Source organism: Mus musculus, chromosome 9, assembly GCF_000001635.26.
Source record: "Mus musculus strain C57BL/6J chromosome 9, GRCm38.p6 C57BL/6J".
Lineage (NCBI taxonomy): Eukaryota > Metazoa > Chordata > Mammalia > Rodentia > Muridae > Mus > Mus musculus.
In genome coordinates, this window is record NC_000075.6 from 120,669,278 (window position 1) to 120,682,882 (window position 13,605).

The window sequence follows — 13,605 nt, forward strand, 5'->3', positions numbered from 1 at the left end:
GATGGCATCAGATCCCATTGCAGATGGTTGTGAGTCACCATGCAGTTGCTGGGAATTGAACTCAAGACTTTTAACCTCTGAGCCCCTCAAGCCTGGAATCTTAAACTCTCTCACTTTTTGACCCTCATCTGTTTATCTCTCCTATTGATAGGTCTTCCTGTAACTTTGTGTGTGTGTGTGTATATATATATAAGTGTGTGTGTGTGTGTGTGTGTATGTGTGTGTGTTTGTATGTGTGTGTGTATAAGTGTGTGTGTGTGTGTATGTGTATGTGTTTGTATGTGTGTGTGCACGTGTGCACACAGAAGAGTGGGCTGCATGAAGGACTGTTGGTAAGGTGACTTCCATAGGACACCTCTGGAATTGACTTCCTGGAAGCTTCCTGGAAGGGAAGGGGCTGGGCTGGTGCACTGGTTAGTTTTAACTGTCTATTTGACACATCCTGGGAAGAGGGTCTTACTATGAAATTACCTTGATCATGTTGGCCTGAGGGCATATCCAGGCATTATCTTGATTTTTAATTGATGGCGCTGGTGGTGGGTGGAACCATTCCCTGAGGAGCCATGAGCTATATGATGGGGAGAGCTAGCAAACAAGGATGCTTATTCTCGCTCTGCTCTTAGTGATGCAGTGCCACTATCTCCTTGAGACCCTGCCCCGACTTCGAACGGACTGAGGCCTGGAGCTTAAGGCAAACAAACCCTTTCCTCTCCTACACTGCCTTTTGTCAGGGGGTTCATCACAGCGACAGGAAGGAAGCCGAACAGCTGAACTGCAGGTACATCAGCGTGGTCAGCAGCAAAAGGGCCCAGCAGTGGGAAGCCCACCCCAGCCCCTGGAGGTGGCAGCCAGGCTCTCAGACTGAGCCTTATAGTCCAGCTTTGTCAGTCTCCATCCTAGCTTTGGTCCACTCCCCCTGTCTTCTGTGGGACGGCCCTGAAGACTGTCCCCTACCTTGTCTGCCTGACCTCACCCCATGGTCTGTTCACCTCAGCCCTGACTCTTCTCAGGATTTTTTTTTCAGTCACTTATCCTTCATGCCATGGACTCTGGCCTTCATATGTTCATGAACATCATATGCACACACACACACACACACACTCACACAAAGATGGACCTCTTGTAAAAAGCAGTATTAAATGGCACTTGGCTTTTTTTTAAGATTTATTTATTATTATTATATGTAAGTACACTGTAGCTGTCTTCAGATGCTCCAGAAGAAGGCATCAGATCTCATTATAGATGGTTGTGAGGAACCATGTGGTTGCTGGGATTTGAACTCAGGACCTTCAGAAGAGCAGTCGGTGCTCTTAACCACTGAGCCATCTCTCCAGCCCGGCACTTGGCTTTTTACTACGTCTGAATAGTCGAGGTGTTATTAGCACAAATGATTTCTCAGAAATGCAATTAATATTTTCTCACAGAGACAGCTAATCACTTCACTCTTCCCAGATACAATGTGTGGAGGAATAATGTTTGAAATTAGGATGGCAACGTCCTCATCGGGCTCATTCTTTCCCATGGACAGCACCTCTGCCGCTAACATCAGCTCATGAGGCTGAGGCTTGTCTCATGGAAAGGACTGACGTTAGGATCTGGGCCTTGGGAGCTCATGGCAGAGGTTGTGCCCCAGAGATAAGGCTGTTGACGTCCAGGCTACACGGTGACCAGAAACCCAGAGGGAGACCTGAGCAAAGCACTCTCTGGAAGGATGGAGTGAGGAGCCAGGTTGCTTTCTTGAGCATGATGGTGGTACATGCCTGTGACCCCAGCTGCAAGGAAGCTGAGCCATGAGGCTAGTGAGTTCCAGACCTTCTAGGGTTACAGTGAGATCACCATATCAAAAATAAAAATGCAGAAATGCCTGACCAGTCAAAAGCAAAATGAACAAACAAAATCAGAATAAAGAAATGGGGAAGGGGAAAGGGAGGGGAAAGAAGGGAGAGGAAAAGGAGGAAATGAGGAAGGAAGGAAGGAAGGAAGGAAGGAAGGAAGGAAGGAAGGAAGGAAGGAAGGAAGGAAGGAAGGAAGGAAGGCAAGCAGGCTATCTTCTGACGCAAAGGAAATAAGCCCTGATAGAAATAGAGGATAGAGAGGGTCAACGCCAAAATGGCGGCAGCTGGGCAGAGTGTTGCTTTGTCTTTGAGCAGGAACTTCCTTCCACTCTAGGATAGTCTTTTGGCCCAGGGAAGACCTCTCCGTAACGCTGGTAGACTGGCTGGCAGAGTTCCACGTCCTGTGTTTTACCTTATGACGTCCTGTGTTTTACCTTATGATAAAGTCTATCTGGGCTTCACTTCTTATTCTGTGAGGCAGAGAACATGGATATCTTCATATCTGCCTCACGTTGCTGATGTGGGGGTTCAGTGGGGTTCCCCTCAGGGGCACATGGGCTGACACTGGAAGGTTCAGTGGGTAAGCCCACTGGAAATGGTTGTACCGAGCCCAGAACTCAACTGACACCCTGCTCACCAGGGTCTAAGGAAAGAGGTTTTACATAGAATGTAACTTTTCTCAGATTTGTAGACTCTCTAGTATCTAATATTCCTTATATTTTTCACATAATTTAGACTTTTCCACTTAAAAAGTTGGAATAACTATTGCAAGGGGTATTTAGCTCAGTGGGAAAGAGTGACCCTGAGCCCAATTTCCTTCACTGAAAAAGAAAACTTTATATTAAGTGAAACCACTCAAAGCATATAAACTTTTTCTACTTTTTTTTTAATGAGATAGGATAAAAAGTCGAGGTTAGACTTGAACTCATGATCTTTCTGTCTTGGCCTCCTGAGAGCTGGGATTACAGGCATGTGCCACCATGCCTAGAGCTAGGAATACAGGCATGCACCACCATGCCTGGTGGGCAAAAAATTCTTTAATTGCAATAAAAGGTACTAAGGTTGCAAAAAGAAAAAAATTTTATGAGCACTGTCTGAGATACCTTTTGGAAACCCTAGACCCCTTCAAAGAGATCAAGTAAATTAACCTACAAAGATAGATTCACTCTTATTAAGCAGCCGCAGCATAGGGGCTCACTCCATTCACAGAGGTTTCCCAGGGAGGGGCTCACTCCATTCCCAGCCTTTCCCAGGGAGCCGCTTCCTGCAGAGCCACTGAGGTATCGGGAGAAAACGTGGCTGAAGCACTCAGGGGAGGATTTCCACAGGCACTGAGTTAATCCAGACAATTTGAAAAGGATCAGCCTCATGCTGTCTTGAAACTGCCCCGGTAGCCTGGGGAGGAACCCAAGTGGGAAGAAAGGCAGCTGGCTTGAGGTGCAGACCCAGAGCCTTGTGTGGAGTGGCTGGCCCCTGCTTGATGAGAATGATGGGCCCTCCCTCTGGACTACACACACTCATGGGCACACGCACATACACATCCCACACCGCCACAAGGAGCATGGCTCCCTCCGAACACATCAGCTCTGGTCGCCATAGCAACGCAGTAGCCAACTTCCCAGCTGAACAACTTTTACCAGACACAAGCACATTTTCCTGCCCTGCCCTTCTTCACTGGGTGCTGAGAGGGACCAGAGTGTGGGCTGTACTGAAAGGCCTCTAAAGGGGTCAGTGACCCCAGGGAAGGAAGGCTGCCCCACTTGTGTGGGTTGCTCTACCAGGAAGGGCCCTCTCCAGATGGCAGGACTGGGTGCATAGGTCTTGTCTTTCTGGAGTACAGTGAGGGAGGCCTGGGCTGAACAGAAAATACTGGGGTTCTTACTTCTCGGAGAAAGAAACCAGGCTACAGATATCGCTCAGAGGGAAATGTGCTTGCTGCATAAATATGAGGATTAAAACTTGGATCCCAGCACCTACAATGAGTCCTGGGCAGGAGGGGTGCCAGTCTGTAATGCCAGTGCTGAGGAAGATGAGGAATCCTCAGAACAAGCAGTGGGCCAGCCTCGCTGACTCAGTGAGCTCTGGGTTCAAGTGAGAGACCCTGCCTTAATATATAATCAGGTGGAGGACAATCTAAGTCACCCAACATCAGGCCTCTACCCAAGACTGCAGGTATGTCTATGCACCACAGGTATGATGCTGGTAGGATCTCCCGGAGCTGAAGTTACAGACAGTTGTGAGCTGCCATGTGGGGGCTGGGAATCAAACCTGGATAAGCACTGAGCCATCTCTCCAGCTCCGTCCCATCCGTTTCTTCTCTGACCCTGCTAACGATTCTGCAATTGCTATCCTACAGATGGATGGTATCACCACCTGGTGTAGGTGCTGAGGATCTGCAAGCACAGCAGGGGCTCTTAACCACCACCCCATCTCTCCAGTTTCCCTGGTTTCTTTTGATACAAAATTTCTTAAACACAGAGCTCCCAGATAAGGTCACTCTTGCTTGGGCATCTACCCCTGCCTCCACCATCCAAGGCTGGAATTACAAGTGGGCCACAGGTCCACCCAGCAATTCTGTGGGTGCTGGCATCTGAATTCTGAACTCTCTTTCCCTTGTGTGTAGAATAAGCACTGTAGCCATGTGTCCATCTCCTGACCATGTGGTCATCTCTCTACCATGTGACCATCTCCCTCCCATGTGCCTACTGCTGCTGGTGTGACCTCTCCCTCCTGTGTGCCCACGGCTGCCCAGTGTGACCATCTCCCTCCCGTGTGTCCACGGCTGCCAGGTGTGACCATCTCCCCAGCCCTCTGAGCAAACATTTCCCAAGTTCACCCCCAGGAACATTTCTGTACACTTTATATGTCTGCTTATATACTTATAGGAAAGTCTGTACTTTGCGGACATAGGAAATACTGTTTTCTCTCCTCCCTCCAGGGACCAATTCTGTCTCCTTCGAGGCTGCGCTGTCCCTGCTGGGGATGCATAGGCCATGCTGACGATAGGAAGACATCTTTCTTTCCCTTTTGGTATTCTTACTTGTTGCCTTTTCTGCACTCTTTCCCCTTTTCTTCCTGTAATTAACACGTGTTTCTTCAATCATCGAGAATGTCATCATAATTTATTTTAAGGAGTAAAGGTGAATGATAAATACGCTGGACCTGTCTGGACACTTTTAGGTCCTGACAGTGAATAGAGGGCAGAGCCTGAGCAACCTGGAATCAAACCTCCTGGGTTTGAATGCTGATGTCCTGTCACACTGAGTCACCCTCCTTGCCTGTCAGTGACCCCAACAGCACATCTCCCTAAATGATGGCATGCCAGGCTGGTGAACACTAACCTCCAAGAGAGAAGTCATCTGTCACCGGGCTCTCAGACAGCTTGCCTTAACCCACAGACTTCTAAGGCAGAGAATGCTATATGGTAAGAAATGTCTCCGGGTGTCCCTTCTGCCTTCAGCCACAGGGGAGTTTGTTTGCCTTAAACTCTCTCATCCCTCCTTGGCCTTAATTAAAAACCTAGTTTCTCTATTGCCATAACAATGAGTGGAACAACTACTGATTTGTTTCACAAAATTAATTTTGCTTTAGGGAACCTGGAAGGACATTACTATCAGAGCAGCAGACAGAGATTTAAATAGAAACATCTTTCCAACACTCACACCAAATTTGGGAAGTGAAGCGACTAAGATGTCCGCAAAGTGAAGAGGAACCTGGCTCACACCTCAGGTGATTCAGGCAGCACTGTGCTCCAGCACTCAGGATGATGCAGGTAATAAGTACTGTATCCCCCAGCACCCAGGGGAATACAAGCACTTCTGTTACTGTAAAAGACCCCATAAGCTCCCATGTTTGAATACTTAGTCCCAGTTGACGGTGTTATTTGGAGATGAGGAAGTGTGACCTGAGTAGAGGAGGAGAAGTGCGGCCGGGCGGTTGCTTTGAAGTTTCCGAAGCCGAACGCCATCCTCTTCTAGCTTCCTCTGCCTTTGTTTGTGATCCGAGACCCGAGCTGCTGCTTTGAGCGGCCACCTGCTCCCCCTACTCCAATGTGAACTCCAATCCACAACTCTAAGCCCTAAACCCTTCCAACCCACAACTCTAAGCCCTACCGAGACCTTTCCTTCTGCAAGTTGCCTTGGTCGATGTTTTTCATAGCAGGACAGTAACTAAAACACCTACCTGAAGAAAAGTTTGAAACGGGAACTTTAGCCAGAGACTCACTGGCTATTATTAGGCAAAACCTCCTGGAGGGTGGGGGGTGGGGAGGGCATGCAGGGGAAGAGGAACGAGATGTGGGGGGGGGGGGGGAGGACACTGGAGGGAGGGTGGGGACAGCTGCAGTGCTAGTCTTTCTGGGCATCACCAGTGGTGGGCAGAATCCCTGTGTCTTCCTTTTTGTGTGTGTGACGAGATTGCTTTTCTTTTTCTTCTTCCGAGCTGAAGATTGCTCTCGCCAGCTGTGCTCCAGGCTCTCCCTCTTAGGGTGTGATTTAGGGGCTATTTCCAGTCTAATGGGATAATTTATAACCCAGTCCCTAAAACCAAGAGGACTGCAGTTCTGTGGCTGAGAATTGTAGAATTTCAGAGCTGCGAATGAAAATCAGATCCAACCCAAACAAACCAAGTAATAACAGCAACAACGATAAAGCAAGGAGCCAAACACCCCCAGCCACCGTGCGGCATCTAAACCCCAGCCCCCGCCCCTTGCAGCGGCAGAATCCGGGATTTCACGGCTGTGACAGCAGGTAAATTGTGCCCCACACACCCAGCAGACCTCTGTGCCAAGATGAGAATTCTCCACTGCTAGCACCTGCCAGGGCTGACTTCTCTGCAGCCTGTCTCGTCAGCACAGGAGGGGAGAGAGAGCCTTGCTCTCAGGCCCCAGGACTCAGCATCCGGACCACACTGAGACTCCGGACTCCTCCGCGTCTCCTGCCTGGATGGCCTTTCCTTCCTTAGTCTTAGCAGGACGCCTGAGTTTTCATCTGGGTCAGGGTCTCTTTTAAGGTGTGGGTTCAGGACTGAATACAATTTATAAAAAAAGAGGGTGGGGGCAGGGCATATCAGCTACTTTTCTCTTTGCTGTTGACAAGAAGCAATTTAGGGAAAAGGAGTTTATTGTTGGCTCGTGGGTCAAAAAATAAAGTTAAATAACGAAAGTTGTCAACCATCATTCCAAACTGTTTTAGATTTTTGTCCATCTATGCTGCTGTGGTGGCACACAGTACATTGGTACCATCCAGGCATTTGACACTTTTGCTATTAGTTCGTTATGAGTAACTGAAACTTTACCAATTAGTCATTTGCTACTTAATTGCATTTTTGTATTTTTGTGAACTTGCACGGGCACCCACACCAAAGTGCACATGTGGAGGTCAGAGGACAGCGTGCTTCTCACGTCATTAAAAACGCATCAAACACGATTATTTTCACAGAACTATTGTGCCCGTTTCTACCTAATTAATCTTCAACAAGATACAGATCTCAAAGATCTGGTGGTGATCCATTTGGGCAGTCACCTCACGGCTGGATCGTCTCTGCAGTTTTCCACACTTATCTTGCTCCTTCACAAAGCACTGTTGGTGTTTGGGGAAAAAAAAAAAGATTTCCTAAAAGTTGGTAAATTGCTAGGTAAAGCCATTTTCTGGGATGATGGTGTGCCTGACACTTTAAACATCTGAAAGCTCCTTAGATTGCAGGTGGAGGTGGTCAGAAAATGTTCCTGGAGACAACTCCTATTAGCTGGGTTTCCGGGCGATGTAAAACACAAGATGGGGTGGAGGAAAGGGAGGCTGCCGAGCACAAGCATCGCCCCTGCTCTCCTTTGGGGGGTGGGGAGGAAATTGATTCTAGGAGGGAAACATCCAGGCCCCGTGAGGAGCATGTGATGAGGCTCAAATTCCAGTTCTCAAAAACATTCTTGGCTCAGACCGCATTTGAAGCTCTGAGTTTAGCATTTTTGATTTAGGCACATTTAAATGTTAATGAATGTCTTTTGTAAGTCACTAAACTCATTTGGAAACAGTCGTGGGCTGAGTCGAATATGATTTTTGTTGATTTGTCTGGAATGTGCTCTCTCCTTTATGTATTTTTTTTTTAAAAATTCATCAGAGTAAATATTAATGATTTTATTAATAATCATGCTGCCATTTGTCTGTGTGAGGGACTGTGCTGAGTCATTAGCATACATTAGCCCTCATACTGACACTGAAACTAAGCCTCAGAGAAGTTCAACAGAGGCCAGCAGTCCAGGTCTGCTCTGGCTAGCCCGTTCCCATAAGCCTTCTGGTGGATGCCGCCAAGATCACAGACCACATCGCTACACCGGGCACCGTGTGTGTGTGTGTGTGTGTGTGTGTGTGTGTGTGTGTGTGTATCTGACTGTCTGACTCTGCCTATGTCTGTGCCTTTGTGTCTGTGTGCACATCTGTGTCTATGTGTATTGTATGTAATAGCCATAATTTATATGCTCAGCATAGATCATGCAGCACATACTACAGCCCCGGCACATGGGAGACTGCTTAATACATGTCTGTTGAGTGGGAGAATTCCCTGAGGCTCCTATTCCTGGCTCCTGTATCTTCATGTTTGGTTTCAACAACTTATAGGGTTAGAGTTATCCATTTCTCATGATTCAGCATTATTTTTATTATATTGCTCTCCATTCTGGGAGTGACCTGGATCTGTTGTTGTGTGTAGCGTGGCTTTCCCGTGGCACATCCTTCTTGTGAATTTCTGTCTTGTATGGTTAATTCTTCCTTCTCTTCCCAGGCTTTACTTTCTCCTGTTCCTACCCTATGACTTTACATTTTTGAGTTCCAAGAGACTCACGCTCAACACTCTTAGGGATGCCAAAAGATGGGCCTTCTGCATGCAAGAGTAACGTGTGTGAGTGTTTGCCTGCACATACGTCTGCGTACCACTTGAGTGGCCAATGGCTGTAGAAGTCCGAGAGGCCGTCAGATGGCCTGGAACTGGCATTGCAGATGACTGTGAGCTTTCATGCGGGCACTGGGAACTGAACCTTGGTCCTTCCTGTGCAAGAGCAGCCAGTGCTCCTAACCTGAGTCACCGCTCCAGTCCTGACAGACAGGAATTCTGCAGCACAGATTAATGAAGTAGAGCTATAGACAGAGCAAGAGTCTCAGACTATCTGAAGACTTCATTTAGACTTCTTTTGCTAAACACCATTTTGATCGCCCCGTTTGCTCATTAATAATCTTGTGGGTTTCTGTTTTCTCTCATTTTGTCCTGCTAAACTGGTCAGTATATTCTATATGATTGTATTTAACTGGTCAGAGTACAGTCTATACTATTGTTTTTCTTTTCTTTTTTTTCTCCCAAAGGACCGGCTTTTAAAGGTACTTATCAGTTCTACCGAGTGCCTGCTGTCTAATTAATTAACTTCTGCTTTTTATCACCGTAGGTTTCTTCTATTTGATGTTGTTTATTGAACTTACTGAATGGAACTGGGAACTCACTCATTTCTGTTCTGTTTATTAATAGCATAATGCAAGGATACCGATGTCTTATTTGGTTTTAAAAGCTTTGGGGCCCATTCCACAAAAATTATATTATATAATTATTTATTTTCCTAACTGAAATTTGGATTTTTCTCTTTGACCCAGAGTTCTATAATATTTTATGATATTTATTTATTTATTTATTTATTTATTTGCTTGGCTATTTTTTAGAGAGGGTCTCACTCTATAGGCCTGGCTGTGCCAGAACTCTCTGTGTAGACCAGGCTGGCCTTTAACTCACTGAGATCTATCTGCCTCTGCCTCATGATTGCTGAGATTAACCATGCGCATCACCACACCCTGCTAGTTATATAGTATTTACATTTTTTTTCTGTGTGTTATAGTGAAATATAAGCTAGCCAGGGCTATATAATGAGGCTCTGTCTAAAAATAAATAAACTGTTTTTCAAAGAATATCAGTAAGAAAGTAAAAACAAGAACCAGGCATGGTGGCACAAACATCTAATCCCAGGAGGCAGAATTCAAGGCCAGCCTTGTCTTCATTATTAGCCACAGGAAAGCCAGAGTTACAGAGTCAGAACCTGCCTCATTCATAAAGACAAACAAACAAATAAGGGAATGTAAAATGAGGAAAAAAAATCTTTAAACATCACTCATTGTATGTAAATATCATATAAAAAGAGTTCTTATGGTTTAATAATAAAAGACAAGCCAACTTAAAAATGGTCAAGGAAGCTGGGTACGGTGGCTCACGCCAGTAATCTCAGCACTTGGGAGACTAAGGAAGGAGGAATCAGAATGTGAGGCCAACCTAGAGGACACAGTAAGTCTGAGACCAGCCGGGGCTCCATAATGAGAGCATGTCTCAAAACAAAGACAAAAATCAAAAGGGCACAGTAGCAGCAACAACAACAGACAGACCTTGATAGATATTGCTGTAACAAAGCAGACGTGGGAAGACGTTAGTCCTCATTGTTAGTCCAGGAAATGAAAAGGCACTGGGGCAGCTGCAAAGGGAAACAAACCCGAAGTAACAACAAAGGTGCATGCGCAAGGACTTTGCAGAAGTAGAAGGAGCTTTCAGTGCTGGCTGGAAGGAACAAAGTTAAAACCTGCTGGATAACTCTGTAGCTGCCAGCTGCCAGCTGCCACGGTTACTGGGTTCCTGAAAGGAAAGATGGGGTTGGATGGGAAAGGCATCGAGAGAAATAACAGGCCAAGTCAAAGTTCTCTGATCAAGGCCCAAGGTCTTCTCCTTATGAGTCTGAGCTTATAAAGGGGAGGGGGGGGGAGGGCGGAGGGCGGACGACCCATCCCCCACCATGCCAGGATTTCCAGGTCACACGGTCAGGATCTGTCAGCTGCTCAGAAGGTAGCTTCTAGCAGGAAGCTGCAGATGTGGCAGACAAAAGACTTTACCTAGTTCGGAAGACTCCACCCTCCACGAGCTAGCTACGCGGCAAACCTGGTCTGAACCAGCCTGCTCAAGGCTGTGGGGAGGGCACTGTAACTCAACCCCTCTTTGCCTTAAAAGGTTAAATACAATGTTGCCCTCTGATAGGAAGTTCCACTCCTGGTATACACACAAGACAAAGAAAAGTGAGTCCACATTAAAAAAAAAAAAAAAGTCCAACTGCAGAACTCAGCGTTATCTGTCAACATCTGTGCTTTTCTAGGTCAGTCCCAGGTCCTGAATAAAGATGCAGAGGTTTATTTAGTTATGAATTAACGCTTAGGCCTTCAGTTAGGCTCATTCCCCAACTAACTAATAACTCAAGTAACTATTCTATGTCTGCCATGTGGCTGGTTACCCCGCCTCAATTTCATATGTCCACTTTCCTCCGTCTAGGTGACGAATCCCTAAGACCCGACTCTGCCAGAATTCCTGTCTCTTCCTGGAAGTCCTGCCACTTCTCTACTCCCTCGCTGTAGGCCTTTTAGCTCTTCATGGGTAGGTGATGCTTTTACACGGTGCACAAGAGATGATCTCAACAATTATTCTTGACAGACAGTACAGGTGCCCACAAACTGACGAATGACAAGCAGTATAGCTATAACACGTACTACTTATTAATGACAAGCAGTATATCTGTAACACAGAAGAAAAGCAGGGGCCGAGGCAACTGTGAGCCACCTGACCCAAGAGCTCTGAGCAGAGCTGAACTCTGGCCCTTTGAGAGAACAGTAAGCACTCTTACCAAGGCTCCATCCCTCAGACCTTGCTTTTCTTCTGAGATGATAAAAGTGCTCTAAAATTAGATTATGGCAGCTGGACATGGTGGCGCATGCCTTTAATCCCAGCACTCGGGAGGCAGAGGTAGGCAGATTTCTGAGTTCGAGGCCAGCCTGGTCTACAAAGTGAGTTACAGGACAGCCAGGGCTACACAGAGAAACCCTGTCTCAAAAAAAAAAAAAAAAAAAAAAAAAAAAGAAAAGAAATTAGATTATGGCGATGGACACAACGCTGTGAGTGTAAAACCGGAAGTGTGTACTTTAAACAGATCAATTTTATGGTATGTAAATTATTTGTCTATGGAACTGTTTAAATAAAACCACCATACAAGGCCCCAGGGCTAATCCATAAAGATGTAAAGGCAGACTACAGTGCAGATGCTCACTGAGATACTGGGCTTACCTCGCTCACTCCAGCCTCCTGACTTGCCCAGTACAATAGATAGAGTCTAGGGGCTGTGAACCGTGAGTGGTGGTTGAAGATGCCACGCAGGGGGAAAGGCTGCTGCACGCACACAGAGAAAGTGTCGATTTGACACTAACTGTAGAGTCTCCTTCAGCCCGTTTTAGAGAACACCAGACAGATTTTGTATTTTGATCCTAATCTTTACTCCCACTGTCAAAATCAAGACTCTTCCTGCTGACCCTGCCGGGAAACCAGGAGAGTGAGCCGCAGGACAAGGTCCTCTGTAGCCACACTATGTGGAAGGGCCTCGGGCTGAATTGCTTGGACCCTGTGACCTAAGACATTTCTCACCCCACCCCCACCCTGTCGTGGTGAGGGTTTTGAGAGAAAGCTTTTCTTCTAATTGCCCATTTGTGCCTAATTGGCATGCACTCTCCTTAATTGAGTTTGCTTAGCATCCTGACACTCTGACGTAAATATTGGTGATGTTTTCTGCATCCTGTGGAAAGCGTCTTATCTCTCTAAGCTCTGAGACAGTTTAGTGCTGGAATCCTCCGGTCCTTGAATATCTGAAACAATTCATCTACCTGAGAACCATCTGAGCCATTGCCAGCTGAGTCTTTTTTGATTATTGGTCTGTTAAGAATCCTTATCTTTTAGAGGGTGAATTTTGGTAATCCCTGTGTTTTCCTAAGATAATGATGTTATCCAGGTTTCAATTTAACATGCATCTAAGTGTATCAAGGATTCCATGAAATGACTTTTAATGCTCTAGAATCTCTCGTTAATTCTCTGGTCTTTCCTTACTTTTTAATTCCTTCATCTTTTCCCCCTTCTGTTCTTCCTCTTCCTCCTGCCTCTTCATTTCCCCCATCCCTCCCCTTCGTCCTCTTTCTTCTTGGGTTGGTTTTTAGCCTTTCTTTTTTTTTTTTTTTTTCCTTCAGGAATCCTATTTTCTGGCTGGAAACTCCCTATACAGACCAGGCTGGACTTAATCTTGCAGTAATTCACCTGCCTTTGCCTCCTGAGAGCTGAGATCACAGACACGCACCACTACCCCTGGCTTTCTGTTTAATGTGAATGGTTTATGCCAATTTTTAAATCCATTTCCTCTTTTTCCTGTAATCCATTAATCTCTGCGTTAATTTTTATTATTTCCATGCATTCTTTTTTACTCTTGGCAACCACTCTGGAAATCAGTTTGGCGGTTCCTCAGAAAATTGGACCCAGTTATACCACTCCTGGGCATATACCTAGAAGATGCTCCAATATGTAATAAGGACACATGCTCCACTATGTTCATTGCAGCCATATTTATAATAGCCAGAAGCTGGAAACAATCCAGATGTCCTTCAACAGAGGAATGGATACAGAAAATATGGTACATTTATACAACGGAGTACTACTCAGCTGTTAAAAACAATGAATTCATGAAATTCTTAGGCAAGTGGGTGGAACTAGAAAATATCATCCTGAGTGTGGTAACCCAATCACAAAAAAACACACATGGTATGCACTCACTGGTAAGTGGATATTAGCCCAGAATCTCAGAATACCCAAGATACAATTCACAAACCACATGAAACTCAAGAAGAAGGAAGACCAAAGTGTGGATACTTTGATCCTTCTTAGACAGGGAGAACAT

General features: G+C 46.0%; 2 long non-coding RNA genes across 2 annotated transcripts; both read left to right on the top strand.

Moving 5' to 3' along the window:
- Nucleotides 1–3,100: 3,100 nt before the first annotated feature.
- On the top strand, nucleotides 3,101–6,033 carry Gm39457. Its single transcript, XR_871369.2, has 3 exons — nucleotides 3,101–4,007; nucleotides 5,121–5,259; nucleotides 5,427–6,033. It is a non-coding gene; the product is annotated as a predicted gene, 39457 (long non-coding RNA).
- Nucleotides 6,034–6,165: 132 nt separating this feature from the next.
- Nucleotides 6,166–13,188, top strand: Gm39458. The gene is made up of 3 exons (XR_871370.1): nucleotides 6,166–6,583; nucleotides 11,172–11,273; nucleotides 12,905–13,188. It is a non-coding gene; the product is annotated as a predicted gene, 39458 (long non-coding RNA).
- The last annotated feature ends 417 nt before the right edge of the window (nucleotides 13,189–13,605 follow it).